Source organism: Corvus hawaiiensis, chromosome 2 (assembly GCF_020740725.1).
Source record: "Corvus hawaiiensis isolate bCorHaw1 chromosome 2, bCorHaw1.pri.cur, whole genome shotgun sequence".
Taxonomy (NCBI): domain Eukaryota; kingdom Metazoa; phylum Chordata; class Aves; order Passeriformes; family Corvidae; genus Corvus; species Corvus hawaiiensis.
In genome coordinates this window covers 61,987,279-62,004,919 of record NC_063214.1, presented here as the reverse complement: position 1 = coordinate 62,004,919, position 17,641 = coordinate 61,987,279, and the positions used below count along the sequence as shown (strand labels likewise).

Below are 17,641 nucleotides of genomic sequence, written 5' to 3'. Positions count from 1 at the left end.
ACAAACCCCATTACAAGTTCTGCAACACAGATTTTTAGCATTCTGTGGATTTCCTTTTGCACTTAATTCTTAAAAAAACTTTTATAACTGGACCATCAAGCACAACAAACTTGTGCAAAAAGAAATTCTAATAAGTTCAAAATTACTCTCTGACATAGCCATAGAAATGCTGTGTGATTTGCATTTCTATGTTTGAGTACTTGAGTAGTTTCAGAAATCTAAATTTAACTGATGTGCACCAACTAGAACAGGGCACAAACTAACCCACACAGAACCTGCTGAAGCCTCCCCTTTCCCAAACTCACAGATCTGAACTTCAAGCCTCAGTTTGGTACTTTGCCCTTCTCGGCGATGTGTATGTTCAAGGTTGCATTCGGCAAGTGCCAGGTTGAGAAACATGAAAGTGTCTTACCTTTGCAGTGTCTTTAAAAAATCTGTATGAATACAGAGCAGATTAGTCTATATTTCTGTTGTTTGCCGCTCATTTGCTGTCAGCTGTCAGCAAAATGAACAGTCAAAAGCCTCTGGAGCAGGCTGGTATTAGTCAGCTAGACTTGAATTTCCAGTTCTTTTACATTGCTGTCTATTTTCCTCCATTAGGTTAGCCTGTCCTACCCCGGTATCAGATTACAGGGAGCCAACATTTATAGCACCTTGCAAAACAGTCGAACGTATCACATACCTAAGTCTGCCTATACCTGTTGCCCTCAATGCTTAACCCTTTCTACCAACAGGACAAACATTTATTCTAGAATGTATCACCTACAAAACATTTGCAGCAGAGGAGTCGTTTTTCCTTCTTACTTCACAGCTACAGGATGGCATGAGATTTCATTTTAGGAACTGCAGAACATAGGCAGGCCACGCCAAGAACAGAGGCTCCCAGATGCCCACAAGAACAAACCTGCAGATCCTACCTCCAGCGAGAACCCTGGTCTGGAAGCACTCGCCACTTATTTCAGCGGGTCTGAGAAACCCCAATCCCCATTCTGGATTCAAGATCATGTAATTACACTAATCCTTGTCTCTCTCAGACCTTGCTGCGAGAGAAGGAGGCAGGCAGGCGTGTTCTCAGCACGTGACCGGCATGGTGCAAGGAGATGGTGTTTCCAGCCCACGGCTCCACAGCACCACTGGCTTCCTTCTGCCCAGCCAGGATGTGCTGCTGCCCTGGGCTTGGCTCTTCCACCACCTCCCTGATGGCTTTTAGCCCAACTTCCCTTCCTGGAAGGTGTCCTGCAAACCCTATTTCCACAGACTAGGGCCTACAATTTAGACAGTGGCAAGTCAAACACTGCAATGCTGAAAGAAAAGGAGCAGCAATCTCCCTCTTGACACGAGATGCATGGCCATCCCATGGCCATCAGCAAAAAACATACTGCTTCAGAGGACTACACAAGGTACTTCATGTGTTATGACAGGTACCTTAGCTTTCCTACATGCTCATCATGCATCTTGGACTTTATACATATTTATTTGTTAAAGCTCTGTTTTTCTTACGACTCACCCAGGGTTGTTCAGGCATCCTCCTTCTTGGGACCATTTTGGTCCCAAGTGGTCCATTTTGGACCAGTGGTCCATTTTGCTAAAGCTGAGAATATAAGGCAATACACCATTACACTCTTACAAGCAAGCTAACTCAAGAGAGCAGAGATGAAACACACAAGAAGAACATTAATTACATGCTGCTTTAACCTAAATCTTTACTTAAGTAACTTTTACTCCTTTAGATAAGAATCACAGACCCCATCAAGGCAAAGCAAAAAATGAATGGCTAAAAGGGCTTGTAATGAGAAACAGTAGGCCCATACCACAAAGCACTGCAACTAACACTTACCTATAAGCTACTCTAACTCAGCACTGAACAACCATTTTGGTCTTTGAGAGATTATACTCATTTATAAGAACACTTTTATTTATATTAAAGTTAGCACTGTGGTTAACAATGACATGTGGGTAAAATATATAGCTACATATATCAGATTTTCAGTCTTATGTATAAAACTTATCAGTTAAAACATGTTTCTGCAAACCATGCCTGAAGCTTTTTAATCTGTTTGTCACAAAGATCCTCATTTAACTCTACCCATAAATATAAGAAATTAAGTACTCAGTCACACATTTCCAATGGTTATACCGCAGGAGTTAATCAGTGAGAACTTTTGCACCAGGCAAGAAGTCTGTTTTCTCCACTCTGTAACCAGGCAGAGTACCCATACAATGCCCCAACATACACCTTCCCTAAACATCCCCAAAGGTCCATTCAGTCACAAAAATTGAGATTACTTCTTTTCAGAAGTTTTTCTGAAACAGTTTGATGAGTGAACTAAGGCAAGTACTACAGTGAATTTTTTGGTTTTAAGGGCTTAGAGAGTCCAACGCTATTCCTAACACAGGCAGGGATTTATTCATGAGGTTGAGACACGAGAGACAAATCTCCATCAGCAAATCTCTTGGAAAAATTAAGGCACATCTCCTACTGTCAAAATCACAAAGCTGAAACTTGCACTAAGCTTTCATAGAGATTCAAAAAACCCCAAAAAGCAACAAAAATACCCAACCCAAGAAAGAGTGCCAACACCTCCTAACATCTCACAAGCAGAATTACTTAATTCAAAAGTCTATAGAAACAGGAATGAAAGGTAATTTAAGAAAAGGTGCAAAGTACCAAACCATACCTACAATCAGGCAGACTGATAAGGAACTGCTGCACACAGGAAAGTCAGAGCTGTCAGTCAGACTTCTGGACTCCCTCCCACTAACCTCCAAGTCTGACGAGTCTGGGGTAGTTTTTTTTCTGTGCTTGTCTTTTCTAATATAACTGTCTGGAGTTTTTTAGCACGAGAGCATTCAACCTAATTTTTAGCTTAAACGGGTTTTTTAGGGTAGCTCAGACAGAATTTATATAGGCCAGGATCTGGTCTCTTAAACAAGACACCGAAACAAACTCAACATCTTTAAGACAGTCTCCCAAGACGTTTGTTAGTCCTTTCTGAGGTGAAATCTTCTGTCTGATTTCCAGTGTACTGTAATTTACAGATCAGTCTAGCTGCAACTCACATATCATCTAAAGCCTAACAAAAAAAAAAAATTGAAATTTATTGAAAATTATAGACTGAGGGACATAAGCTTTTAAACTTGCAGGCAGAAGGGCGAAGGCTAATTTGGGTTGGAAGGCTGTAACCGTATATTTTCCCTCAGCACGAGTCACAGCTCTGGCTGGCATGTGCTTTCTGCATGGGCAATTTGTACCAGCGTCACAGCTCACCAAAGAGAAAGACAAGAAGGAACAAAATACTCCAGATATTCTCAAATAAAAACAATAAGGAAGATGTCCTGCACCATGCAGAAAAGGGAGCAAAGTCACCTGCTGACCCGTTTGCTCTGAACTCAAGGAATACTTTCATAACATTCGCTTAAAACTGAACTTGAGATTGGATACAACTTTAAGAAAGTACCAACACACACACAGCACTGAGACATGGAAGGAGGGACACGGTCTTGGTTAGAAAATGTGAGTTATTACATAGCCAGAGGGACTTCAAAAAACAAAACAAAGAAAAAAAAAAAAAAAAAAAAAAAAACAAACCAAACCAACAAAACCCAGACCTTAGGCTCTCGCTGTAACTTGTTTGGTACACAAACCAACTTGTTACTAGACAGCCAACTACTTAAGGGTGTGGAGCATATAGCACAAAGAATTCTACGTGCAGGTTATACCAATAATCTCATCCAGTGAAGACACACTATCTCCCCATTGTACACGGAAAAAGGGAACGCAATTAACTTATCTCTAAACCTTCCAGAGATAACTCTTTCATCCCTTCACAGAAACTGCAGGTTTGAGCTTCTTATCTCCAGTCTTCGTCATCATCTTTCCTTCCTTCTCCCTACTACCATCAGCACTGCTCACTTGAAATGCTTTAAGAATAACATTTTGAGAGGGAAATGCTTCTACACGGTTCTTATTTCCCTCTTGCATATGTTTGTCTCATTTCAGCCAGCTTTTCAAAAGGTAATCATTACCTTTGAGGTTCCAAGTCAGAAATTCACTGATCTGTGCTGTTTTCACACAGTCACAGAACTGTGAGCTCCCAGGAAAGCAGAGCAGAGGGGCAGAATCACACTCCTCACCCTGCTGGCCACAGTGGTTTTGATGCAGCCCAGCATGCAGTTGGTTTTCAGGGCTGCAAATGGACATTGCTGGGTCACGTCCAGCTTTTCATCCACCAGTCCATAGACTTGGAGTATTATGGTGCCTTTGCTTCTTCATCCTGCACAGTAAGAGTCCTGAACCAAATGTCTTTTTTAAAATAATGCCCTTCACCTAATTTGGTCAGTATTGCCCTTCCTGAAAAGCTGCTGCTGGGTTAAATCAATGAGGTGCTGAAGGCTGCCTGAATTGGAGAAGCAGCATTAACAGCATGAAGAGTACAGACATTTCTACTGTACTGAACATCTATCCAGGACATAACGTTACAGACCCAAGTCATTTAAATGTCTGCAGAAAAATATCTTTGTTAAAGAACCAAACAGAGAATATGCAAAATCATGCCTTTAAAACCTCCTCAAGGTGAGAGGCTGCTTACACAGTTACAGTGGAGAAGAACATTCACTCAAGACATAATTAAAAGTTAGCTTTTTGGGCTTTTAAGCTCCCAATTTTAATGCACTCTGAAATGCAATGTATTCATTCAGCTTATTCTGAAAATGCATATGCTTCATGATGTTTAGCATAATTACAGTAATAAATACATTAACTTGCAGCTATGCAGAATAAGACAGAAACTAATATTCCCATGCCATTTGTACATTTTTCTTTTTACAGATCAGCGTAGTTTAAATTCATGTTCTAAAGGATTTGCATGGGGTGGGATTAAGAAAAGAGACTATTAGTCTGGGGAATTTCAAACTATTGAACTTGGCTATTAAGAGAACATAAATTATCTTCTGATTTGTTGCTAGACTAACAATTCCCAGCATGGGGTTTCAAATAGTGACAAAGCACAACTTAAGAGACCAACAAGATTAAAATAAAAAAGCAAAAAATTTTTTTCTTAAGAGTGTTATGGAAAAGGAGCAGGGTCTGCAAAGGTCCCTCCAGGGAAGGCAGTGTCTGGACAGGCCAGTATTTCTCATTTCGTAATGTCTGGGGAAGTGTACACTGAAGCCTAAGTCACTCTCATATGAGCACACACCTGCTCCTGGGAGACTCAGAAATTCACTGCTAATGAAATGAACTTGACACAGAATTTATGAGTGTTGCATGAAAACACCTACAGAATCAGGGTATTCTGGGAACTTTCAGAGCTCCCGCAAACCAGATGTAGAGAAATTCAAGCCTCACCTCTTCCTCATTTCGTCATGCAAGCTCCCATGTCTTTTGCAGAACTAAATAAGGCATCAGAGGTGGCTGCTACACATATGCCTGTGCCATAGAGCTACAGCCCCTACCACAGGGCTCTGTGAGCCAGCCTGACTCCCCAGCTGTGGGGGCAAGGAAGGCAGCAGGCAGGGCTGGAGGGGAAACCGAATCACCTGGGGAAAACACAAAATCTCCCCACTACCTTGTGCTGAGTTGTGTGCCCAACTTGGTTTCATTCTGCAAAAGGAACCAGCACAACCTCACCGCAGCCAGTGGCTCACAAACCCGGAAACCTCTTTCTACCGCCCCTCGGCTTTGCAGAGTGAGTAATACAGATATTTCAGCATGCACTTGCCCCCTCTCAGGCACTGTCTGAACGGGACTGTTGCACACGTCCACTCATGCTTCCCAAAAGAGAAACCCTGACGCTGTCATACACAGAAGGGCCATTGAGGAGACATGCACCCACACAGCTTCTATCACCAGGAAAAATTTTCTCCTACAGCAGCTTTTCCCCACTTTGACCCACAAGAATAAGATTGTTTCTACCTTTCCTTCATTCTAAGAACCTCTAACACTTCCATAAGAAAGGACTGAGATTGCTGTAAGTTTTCCATATAATGAATGGGAGCAAAAGTAGGCTGCATCTCCTGAAGAAGAAAGGTCCTTCCTTAGGTCACATTTGACTTCGCTAAATTATCAGGATTTGATGCAGGCCCCAGTGCAGAGAATCAGAAAATGGTTCAGAGGGGAAAAGACCTTTAAAGATCATCCAAGTCCAACCCTGCTGCCGTCAACGGGGACATGTGTCACTTGATCACACTGCTCATGGCACCATCCAACCTGAGCTTGAACACTTCCAGGGATAGGGCATCCACAACTTCTCAGAGCAACCTGTGCCAGTGCCTCTTGACCCTCATTGTCAAAAATGTCTTCCTGATGTCCAATCTAAATCTATGTTCTTTCAGTCAAAAACCATTGTCCCTTTTCCTGGCACTACAGGACTTGGTAACGTCTCTATCCTTCCTGTAAGTCCCATCTATATACTGAAAGGCTGGAACAAGGTCTCCCTGGAGCCTTCTCTTTTCTGGGCTGAATAACTCTCTTAGACTTTCCTCACAGGATAGCTGTTCCAGCCCTCTGACGATTTTCACAGAGGTCTCTGGGAAACAAACATTCCAGCTTTTCTTGCAGCACCACAGCCTCATCACGCAAGAAGCTCCTCCGCAGACATCATCTCTGTTATGAAAACCCACAAATTATCATAGGAACCAGAGGCAGAATGTTTTTTATCTATCACTTCTAACCTACCCCTTCCTCTCCCAGCACAACATTCAACCCATACAAAGTCAGGAGGGAAAAAAAAAGAAAAAAAAATAACCCACTGCACACCACAAAACAAACAAAACCCAAACAAAAAAGCAAAAACAAAAAAAAACCCCAACCAACCAACAAAATTTTGAAAAAAACCCCACAATAAAGAAATTTTAAAAAACAAACAAACAAACAAAAACACCAAAAAAAAAAAGCAAAAGAAGAAAACTCAAGGGAAAGCTGAGTGGTAAGTGGAAGATTAACTAGCACAATAAACAAGGTAATGCAGAGACAGGCTGCTTTACATAGTTTCTAATCAATCCTTTAATTTATCCTCCACCCTCATCTCTTTTTTTCATTTCTGTTGTCTAACATTTCGTCTGCTTCTGTGAAGTCTCAGTGGTTTACTATGACCACAGATACAATAAATTAATATCAGAATTGTGGGTGGGTGGGTAAAAACCCCCAAATCTATGCCTTTTTTTTTTAAGATGCCATAAACTTCAAGAGGTTTTGCGGAGGTTTTACTATGTGTTCCCCTCAGGGTTGTACCCTGTTTGTATCTTTCCTTTCTCAAACAAGACAGTACTGAGAACAACAGTGCTCAAAAACTGAAAGGGAAAAAGGCCAGCAGAATCATCCTGTCCCTGTGAAAGGCTTCCAGTGCAGCTATGTTAGAAATGTGAGAGCTGGTGCCTTTCATGGAGCCAAAATGCTGAGTTTTGCCCTTGTGGTGCCGGCTCCTGGCCCTGCAGAAACCCAGGGGACCAGGAGCTCAGAGTGGTGCCTGCCTCTGAGAGCAGCTCTTCTGCACATGCAAAACCTCTCATGAAGGCTGCAATGCACAGTGCCTCATAGCCCAACACAAGGCAGGAGAAAAAAAACCAAACCAATAGCAACAAAAAAACCCCAAACCCCTTACCCATTCAATCTCACTTCCCTATAACCTTACTCTTCCCTACCCTGAGGAATGTGCCCCTCAGGCTGAGACCCTCTATTTTAAAGAGCATATAGTACATAAACATTTTATCCCGCAGCAAAGACATCCCTGCTCCATGCTGGCGAGTCAACAAATATACAGTTTAAGAGATAGAAACAATATTCTGGGAGCTATGCTGTCACATGAGGAAGAAAAGATCACTAAATGAGATAAAAAGGCTGAAATGTATGCAGAGTTTCAGTTCTAAAACAACTGTGATGTGGAGAGTACTCAGTTCTCTAAAATCTGATGCTGGGGAAGATACTACTAGAGTTCTAGTTTCAATAAATTAATTATGTTGCAATAATGTGCATATCTTCAGAAATCATGCAACCCACATTAAAAAATTACATCGTTTATAATCGAAGGTTTTATGTGATTTTTCTGTGCGCTTCTAAAAAGCTGTTTAACTGAAAGCCAGAGTTGTCTCCAAACCACAAGTGTATTGAGATGAAAAAAATTAATAATTAAAAAGAAAAAAATCATTCTAAAGATCACAGATTTTACAATAAAAACTGGTCAGGTAATGTGGCAATTACGTGCCCAGAAAGATATTAGTGAAATTGCACGACTTGTGGCCCAACCTGCCCATTTCTCACATGCATTTAAAAACTCCCACAGTGGTAGCTGTGGAAAACGAAACACCGGACCTCATCTCTCACTGTGTTAGGATAACTTCCATGGTTACTCTCTTACAATTCACGCTTCAGGAGCTCAAGTCCTGCTTTCTGTTGAACTAATTAAACCCCGATCTTTCCTCTCAGGCGTCTCAAGAAGGGGCTCGAAGGGACAACAAGGCCCCGAGCACACGGGCCCAGAGCACGCCGCCGAGAAGCCAGCTGGTTACACAGTGGCTGCCTGGGGCGGGCGGCAGCGGTGCCATCTCTGGCGCATCTGCTCCCCTGCTCGTGGTTTAACCGACAGGAAGCGCAGCCCAAGATCCCCAGGCCCAGCCGCGAGTGTTTCCTGCTGCACAGCCAGGTCTGCCCCCACGCACCACGTCCCCCTGCACGGGCCGTGGCCGCCCCTGAGGAGCGCAGAGGTTCTGTGACACCTTCTGAAGAAAAAGAAATGAAAGAAATTAGGCCCACACGCAGAAAGCCAGCCAGATGGATGGATAAAGAAGTAAACAGGTCGAGCGTATTAAAATGTGGCCCCAGAAGGCCACCAAAGCAGGGTACAAAACACTGGTGGCGCATTCTCATCTAATAGGGCCCAGGACAACAGGCAGGCCAGCTCTGGAGGTTTTAGAGTCTGGTCTTCCTCAAACAGGCATGTACACCACCAAGAAACCCAGTTACTTTACTTAACAGATGAAATATTTTTAAGATTTCTTTCTGAAATCTTCAGACAAGAACCACAACGAGCGGCAAAAAACACCAGATACAGTACCAGCCTTTTCTACAACCACCTCGTCCTAGAAATGGGGACAGGTTAGCAATCTACAGGGCTTTTCCAACACTAATACCTGGAGTAACACACCTATTAGTCTACCGCAAAATTGAAACCTTGAAGAAGCATTTGGTACCCTCAAGCTAGCACAAAAACCAACTGCTAGACAAAGCAGAACTTCAGTGAAAAGCAGAAAATCCAGCACAGCTGTAATTTCTATGGTAGCTCTATGTGAAGCAATATGCTATACTCAGCCCCTATGTAAGTTGTCTTCTGCTCAGTCTTAGATTTCCCCCTAATATCATCTGTCAGAAAACACCATCTCCTTAGTCAGCCTAAAACTGTATTTTCAGGTAGGATGAGAAATTATTAAGATGGCCTCATATCCTTCCTCTACCAATGGGCAACTGGTAGTATAAAACTGAGGAAAACCACTTTTGAGCTGTTATCTGCAGGGTTGCCAATTAAAGCAACAGAAGACATGTCAGCCAAGAAATTATGTTGAGAAATATATCAACCAGTACATATTTAGTTGATTTAACACTAACATGTACTGCTATAGTCTAAGAGATTTTTCTGCATAAACTTAAAAGCAGTACAAATCTTCTTTGGATTTCAAGGAGCTTCTGACACATTTTACCCTTCAGAGAACCAAGGTGCTCCATCCTAACATGGTCTTCCCATCCTCATCCCGAAACAGTTCAGAATAAAAATGCCTTCATTTGGTGACTGGCACTGTTAGTAGAACAACCATCTCCAAATCAGAAGTCTGCAATTCCCTGAAAAAGAACAGGGTCCAAATTCTCCTCATTTCTAACCTAGAAACATATTCCTCAGTTAGGTTCCTCTGATAGAGCATGTTTTGTCCCTGGCTTTCATGCACTCCCATGTGAGCTCTATGACCACCTGGGTTATTCCACAGAACTACAGCTGTCCCCTGCCTCAAAAGACAAGACTACATTCCTCCATGTCACCAAACACTTGACCGCTTCATGCCTTGGAAATCAGAATGAAAGCTCTAAACTAGGACCCATCAGACACTAAGAGAAAGTTTGCTTCGGCATCACTTCTGACATCCACTTAAGACACAGGTCCCACCCTTGACAAATATTCAAGTAACCCCCAAGCAGCCAACAAATTTAAAAAAAAAAAAAAAAGATACAAAAAGTAATGGTTGCTCAAAAGCATTTCTGAACAAAAAAGCCTTGCAGCATGAATTGAACCTTACTAAATTTTGCTGGATTGGCAAAAGGAGAACTGAAAAAAAAAAAAAAAGTATTTTCCATCTCAGATTCCAACAATACTATGTAGCCAACAGCATTTTGCAGATTTACTTCTTAGTTCGTAAGTCACATTGGTCATATCTTGCAACATGTACTGGCAGGATTCAACGTTTTCCTAAGAGAACTGGGGTGGCAGATGCTGACACTGGTCCAGAAATCATCTGCTCTCAAGCTGGATATTCTTTTTAACCCTGAAAGTTCATCTGTGTCCTGCTAAAGAACAACAGATTTTAGGTCCTAATGGAACTCCTACTGATTTTTTGAATAGGTTAAGAGAAGCTGCTACCAAACACACAGACATAAATCCTGATACAACGGAAGGGGGAAAGCATCTCGTTTATTTGTTTGTAGGTCAGGCTTCAAATGATATAAGAAGAAAGTTGCAAAAGTTAGAAGGGGTTCAAGACATGAGTAAGTTGTTAGAAGTAGCCTGGACAGTGTTTTGAGATAGAGACTCCAGTGACAAAGGGAAACCCTGTCCCAGGAAGAAGGGTAGTCAGGAAAAGTCATCTAAGAAAGCCTCTCCCCCTAGGGACAAAGACACGTGCTTATTGCAAGAAGAAAGGGCATTGGAAGGCTGACTGTCCAATGCTGAAGAAGACACCCCCAGTTCCCCAGCTCCCATTGGAACAAAACTCAAACTCAGAATGATGGGGACCAGAGGCTTCTACCCCAGCAGAGCCTTCAGTTATAGCCAGGCTGGGGAAAGTTGATATAGAATTTCTGGTAGACACCGGCGCGGCATAGTGTGTGTTAAATACTTTAGAAGGGAAACTGAGTCATTAAACTGTTCATGTCGTTGGGGCAACAGGGGTAACTTTTTAGGATTTTAACATTTCAAAATTCTCATACATATTTATTTTCATGGTGTATTACTACAGTACTGGCTCAAAAAGTAATATTTACATGCAAATTCATATATATTACATGAATTATAGATTATTAACTTAGAAATTTAATGTAAGAAGCATAGGGCTAATACAAGTGGGGGAGAGGAATGTTCCTTTATAAATTATTTTTGAGGCACCTTAAAATCATCTAAGTTTCCACACGCTGCATAGTTTAAGCAAAAATGCAAAGGTAAATACTGTAGTACTTATATTTATAAAAGCAAAACAAAAATCAGGATTACTTAATTCTTAAAAAATTGAAAATCTATTCATCAAGACTGCACGGCATCAGCAAGGTACCCACATGCTCCAAACAGCTTGCCCCTGCATTGTTCGTCTGACTCAGTTACAGCTAACACGGGAGGAGTGGTCTCCACAGAACTGCTTTTCCAGCAGAACGGCTATGAGTCAACTTGCCTCATGTCTCTGCACCTAAGAGCCCAACTGCCTCACTCTGGTGTGCTTTTTGGGGAGGGAGGAGGGACCACACCTCACCAAAGTACTGTGAAAAGAGAGGAGCAAAAGTGAAACCAAGCTGACCGACAACCGCTGACCAGGTCCCCAGACAGAAAGAAAGAAATTGCCTCCATGTATTTCTACTGGTTTTAACCACCTTCAACAGAGGGGAATATGATTTTTAATTCTACCGTATCCCTTTAATAAACACCCCAAAGAAGACATTTTCCAGATAACTGAGGAATTTTTTACAGTGTTGACTTACCAAGCAGAGCACAATAACCAGCTATTCTGTTTGTACTATGAGGGAGTACAGTGCAAGGAGTTAATAATTTATCACGGCATTGCTCTTGGCAACTGACCATAACCAACTTCTAAAATTCTTCCTCATTCTTACATTTTTAGTCTCAGCAAGAATATGGCACCCTTAGAATCTCAACCCTACCAGAACACTTCCTAGCTGAGGTAAGAGGTTTAATCTTCGCAAACACCTGCTTTCCTTCTGGATTGTTTCAGGCTCAGAGCAGAGGTCATCATTTCATTTCAATAACCTGATTTAGCAGACAGGAATAACTAGAATATTTTTAAACAAAGCAAGAAGTTAACATTCTTTCAAAACTGCAGCAATGCATTTCTCATCCCTGCATTTCCTTCCCCTTCTTCTCACAGAAGTAAAAAGAACAAAAAAAGCCCCAAGTTTCTGCCTTCACCAAAAGCTTTTATTTGCATGTGATCCCAAAATAACAAGCAAACACCTTTTCCTCCCATTTTATATTATTGAGACTTATGCCCCTACATAACTTTGGGCAATACTAAATTTATTAGTTAACACATTCTTCTTCTCAATCAGAAGCATCTAGCTGTGGTGTTCAGATAATTCACTGGAGACCAAGTTTTGATGTGACATGTACAAGAGAGTTAGTCAACCATCCTAAGTATTGCTTTGTTAAAGCACTGGCCATGAAAAATTGTCCTTTTCCAAGGACAACTGTGCTACTTCATCCTTCCCCTTATTGCTCAATCCCAGCTCTTACAAACTCCACACCTCCACCACTCTGAAATCAATCCCTAACCTGGTTCAGTCAACCAGCCCAGCAACTTCTGTGGCATCGACATCTGACTTGTGAACTTGGCTCATCTTGGCTGAACCAGATAAGGAAAGGGTTGCTCTCACTAACAGCTTGGACTGCGGATAGGAGGGGAAGGCAATAAAGCACTAGGAAACAACCTATGCTGTCAGCTAGAAAAAATGAGGATGGCAGTCCTCAAGCAGCTGGATGAGTGCTCCTGCCAAGGAAACATTCAGGAATGACCATACCCACCTCTGACTGTTTCACTAAAGGCACATTTTAAATTAGACTGGTGCAAGTTTACATGCTCACAAAAATGTATGTCTGGAGTTTAAACTGCAACTTTACCTCAACTAATACAGCTTTACTGTTGAATCTTACCTAAGGGCAAGCTAAGGGCCTGGGCAGATGCTAAATAAGCTGTTTTAAGATTTACAACCCATCACCTCCAGAACAGTTCACTATCCAGAGTAAAACTTGCTTAGCCCAAACCTCCCTCCCATGCTCCAGGGCACATCCACGCAAACCACTGCTGTGTGGGTTTAATGGGATGTACCACCAAGCCACCAGGGAGGTTACACATGCTGCCTTCACTTATGAGTGAAAAAGCAGCTGGTGTGAGGCTGAAGCACCTTCAGTGTGCACCTAAGCTCTGTAAGCACATGGTGTGTGAAAATACCACAGACAGCATCAAGGCGCTAGCATTATTCTCCCATCTAGTTAATAAATATCGGGCTTGTTCATGACAGACAGTGTAACAGGTTCTCCCAAGGCAGCCTCTGTCAGAAAGAAACTGCTTTCTCCACACAATAGAAGTTTCACCCCACCTAGAGATCCTCATTTAAGGCAGCAAAAATGAACCCACAAAACTTCCCACTGATTTTTTTATATTTCCTTTTTTTTACTGCCATGTTGCATCTATGCAGCATGCATGCATCAGTGGTTCTGTGTTTCCTCTCTCAGGGCAATGGGTTTTTTACCCAGCTATTTGCAAGTAATAACTGCTACCGTCTCTCCCCTCAAATGCACAGATTTTACATCATCGTATATCAATAAATGTCATCACAGTTTTTCTGTTTATGAAGTCTTGAAGTAAAAATTAACAAAATGCTTCTGAAGCCCACCTGAACAGAGGGCACCTGTAAGAGAAGCTTTAAACATTACAAACACCAGAATCTAAACACAAAATATACCTTTCTAGCTACATCACTTCAAAAGCATTAAGCCTTTTCTGCATATACTGCTGTTATAATTAAAAAACATTTGCAAGTCCAAGCTCTTGTAGTCTGGCAAAAGTTTTCCAACATTTCTTACTGTTGAGAATTATTTCTAGTCCAGTACCACTGAAACAACATTTAATACATGCCATTTTAAGGACCATACTAAAAGACAATTAGCTTTTTATAAAAACAATGGTAGAATGTTGCATTACATGAAGCATTCATAATCAGATATATGTATTTCAGAAGGGCACAAACAGGAAAATATTCTGCCAAAAGTAACTTTCTTGCTGCTTTTTTTTTCTCTGGAAATCCCTTCACAGTCAATTTTTAAATGGTCTAAATAAATGGTTTCTGTGTAAGAATCATGGAATAGTTTTTGTGAGAAGGGACATTTAAAGGTCATCTAGTCCACTCCCCTACAGTGAGCAGGGACATCCTCGGCTAGATCAGGTCGCTCAGATTACAGCCCCTTCAGACAAATTAAAAGTGTGTTTCACTTAGTTGTTTCAAAAAGCACTTATTTCATTGTTGCTTTTAACTGATACTAAAAGAAATACACTTTTTTCACCGAAAAGGACCAGCACTTTCAAAAATGCTGCAAGCCATCCGCAGCAAACTTTAGACTGTTTTTCAACACAAAGTTTCATTTTCATTCATGTGTCTAAACCACCTCTTTTCTGTAAAGAAAAAAGGTCCCCAAATAGCCACTTCCTCTCTACAGTTCCTTCTTTTCCCTTTTTGAAATAAACATAAGTTGGTCTTTTTAAAAAAACCCAAACCAACAGGATGGCCTCTCAATAGCTCACCACCAAGAGTACCTGGAGCTCTTTGCTGGGCTCTCATAGCTCTTAACAAGCTGGTTCGGAGGCACCGCAAGACAGGGAAGTGAATTCTTGCAATGTGTGCAGTTTGCCACCCTTTGCCCTCCACGGCCCATAAGCTTCACAATTATTTTCTTGATAGCTAATACTCTCGTTTGCATGCTTAATTTACAGGCATCAGGACAAAGCTTGAATAGTTACAGAGAGTAAATAGTTTACAGAGGCTCTGGAGACGTGGAATGACAGCACAAAACAGAAAATGCATCAAGAGGATGCGAGTGGATACTGTAACCACCACCGCCGAGGACAATGCCAGGCAAATTCTGTCATCAGCAGACAATGTGCTAGCCCTGGTGCCTTCAAGACACAGTTTTCATGAAAGCTCTTCCTAAGAGGGTCACCTTCTGGTTGGAAAGACAGCCTCCACTAAAAACAAACCATGCCACCACAGCCTTTGGAAACTATTCTTGTTAGCTCCAAAATTATGTAAGGCAGCACACGTAGCAGGCACATAGAGGGGAAAACTGACAGTATCCTTGAAAACTTGCTTTTAACTTGAAATTGAGTCTGGTTGGAAGGGCAAGTTAAATATTAATTTTCTGACAGTGGTCAGCACTGGGTATCACAAATTGTAACTGTAGTTTCACAATCATATTTTGCTGCTTCTTTCCCTAATGGCAACTTAAAACTGAATAAACACCAAGACAGCTGAAAACTGGAGAACAGCAGAAGCAACAAAGTTCAGAAGAGCAAGGTAGTTTTCTTCTAACCTGTCAGCTCTACTCACTCTGTCAAAGGATCTCAAGAAAAACACAAGTAAACTCTAGAGGAACATACAGCATGACAAAACTGTATACGCAGCCACAATATGTAAAAATATTTCTCTCAAGAGCAGACAACAATTTGAATCGCCCAAGCTCACCCCTTTCTTCCAGCATGGAAACTCAAGTGTTGTGTGGGACGACATTTTTACCGAGCCCACTTCAGAAGTCAAACCACTACCATGCAAGAAGGTGAAAGAAATGCGGAAGGAGCTCACAAGTGGAGCGATGGGACCGTTAGAGCACTAACGGCAACATTCGAGAAGTGCAGAACATTCCCCTCAAAACAAAAAATGTATTTGGTATATCCACACAGAAATGCTTATGATGAGTTAAATATAGGGTGTTCTAGAAATAGGCTAAAATGTCTAATTATAGAAGAAGTGACATTCAATCCATCCCAAAGCAACTCTTTCCCACAGTTTCCAAACTATGTATTAGCATTCCTATTCCTAGCAGATTATCCTAACCATAATATCTTTTCCCCCAATACAAAGAGAAATACTTTTTACATGCAAATTTAGGAATTGGAGGTTCTTTCCAGGCTAACAAAACTACTATCATTTTCACATTGAGGCCTGCTTGAACCTAGTACAGACTCACACATGACACAAGAGGAGTGATCTCTTTTAAGGACAAATAAATGACCTGAGCTCCAGCCCTCTGATTCAACACTGGAGATGGCTAGCAGGTAAGGCCTAAAGCACATCAAGGTAAGAAAGCATAAACTTTGGTCCCTATCCAACGGGATCCTCTCAGCACAAACACTGACACAGTGGGAAGCTTTGCCACAGGACAGGCTCATATTGAAGAATAAATAATTTTTACCTCTACATGGGTTAGCCAGGTCGGGTCAGGAAAGTGAAAATGTCTAGAGCCTTTCACATGGCTGCTGCAATTTTGATAAGCAAAAGACTTAAAATTCCAGTATGTACAGTCTCTGTCAACTACTTTATCTGTGAAGAAACACTTAGGTAAGATTTAAGAAAGCAGCGTTTAAGTAAGATTTAAGAAAGCAAATAATCTCTAAAACACGTCAGTGGCACTAAAATTGTAAGCACCATAAATCACTGGCATAGGGTAGTGAAGTTTCAGAGCTTATGGTGCAGATTGTAACCAAGGCTGGAAAGGTGAACTCCACCTCCTGCCACTCCTGTGCTGAATCACCATGGTGGGGGAAAGTCCTTGCTCCTTCTCGCACACCTAACAAAACTCCATCGCATTACCAAAACTGTCAGTGAAAACAACAAAATCTTCAAGCAAAAGCTGAGATATTTTTGCTAACACCTGCAAGAAGAGAAAGCTGTTTTGGAGATCAAAGCTTCTCCTCTGACTCAGAGGGAAATCCTCCATTTTTCTTTCTCTTCTATCAGCTCACTGAGCACAGTCCTGCCATAGTTCCCTTCATTGAATATGGCTGTGCTGAAAAACACCTCATTTATTTGGCTTTTTTCATACATAAAGTGACCAAAAAGTAACACACACAACTGAAGTATAAGTTTGCAGCAATCCTGAAACATCAGGCTATACCAGACCAACAACATTCTTCAAATCTGGACATCTACCTCTTTTCTTCTTCTCATTTGAGGACCAAGACCATGGACTTGATATTTCTGATCTCCAACAGATAAGAAAAGAGCACATTAGAAAACCAACACTTCTGTAAAAGCATGGATCTGGAAATAATGTTCAAGCTAACTGGCATCTAACGATGCCACTCCCATGGCTCATCTCTCAAGAATCACAAACTCAATCCAAATTGAAAGATCCCTGTCTTGGGGGTGAGGGGGGAAATTTTTTTTTTTTTTTTGAGACAAACATGGGTTTCAGCTATACAAAAACTAACACCACTTCTCTGTACCTTCTAATCCACTTCTCTGCCTTCTAGATCTGTCCAAGCTGTCATCTGTAAGTCTTTCAAATAACTTTTTTCTAGCTCCACCACTGTACCGCAGATGCATCTGTAGCCCTGGCAAAGTTCTTGTACAGCAGCAAGAGAGACCGAACATGGCAGCTCTTGCCTTCAA

At 41.5% G+C, this 17,641-nt stretch overlaps 1 protein-coding gene across 6 annotated transcripts in view; it reads right to left on the bottom strand.

The window, feature by feature from the left end:
* Window positions 1-17,641, bottom strand: part of ELF1 (E74 like ETS transcription factor 1) — an 89,381-nt gene that overhangs the window by 48,302 nt on the left and 23,438 nt on the right. Inside the window, exon 1 of one of the 6 annotated variants that reach the window (XM_048295392.1) lies at window positions 413-493. The exons of the other annotated variants lie outside the window; for them this stretch is intronic. The gene's annotated coding sequence lies outside the window, so the exon portion shown is untranslated. Of the gene's footprint in view, window positions 1-412; window positions 494-17,641 lie in introns of those variants that run through there. 6 annotated transcript variants of the gene reach the window in all.